This window comes from Carlito syrichta, unplaced genomic scaffold, assembly GCF_000164805.1.
Source record: "Carlito syrichta isolate Samal-C Ts95f unplaced genomic scaffold, Tarsius_syrichta-2.0.1 Scaffold117951, whole genome shotgun sequence".
Taxonomy (NCBI): Eukaryota; Metazoa; Chordata; class Mammalia; order Primates; family Tarsiidae; genus Carlito; species Carlito syrichta.
The window spans coordinates 845,979-846,456 of NW_007062047.1; positions in this window are offsets into that span (position 1 = coordinate 845,979).

A 478-nucleotide genomic window follows, 5' to 3' on the forward strand; every position below is an offset into this window, starting at 1 on the left:
TCCCCCAGGGTCAGCCGCCCCCCCCAACATCAGCCACCCCCCTCAGGCACAACCACTCTCCCCCAGCATCAGCAACAGAACGCCAGGCTCTTAGGGCATTCTGCCCAGTGGCAGCTCCCCCAAGATCAGCCGACCTCCATGGTCAGTCACTCCCCTCAGACTCAGCCGCACCCCCAAGATCAGCTGCTCCTCTGCAGGGCCAATTGCTTCCCAAGGGTCAGCTGCCTTCTCAAGAGTCAGCCACTCCTCAAGGATCAGCCACTCCCCAAGGGTCAGTCTCTCCCCCCAGGGTCAACTGCCCTCCAAGGGTCCCCCCAAGATCAGCCGACCCCCAGCAATTCCCCTCAGACTCAGCTGCACCCCCAAGATCAGCTGCTTCCCCCCGCAGGGCCAGCCGCTTCCCAAAGGTCAGCCGCTCCCCAACGATCAGCCACTCCCCCCAGGATCATCTGCTCTTCAAGGGTCAGCCGCTCCCCAG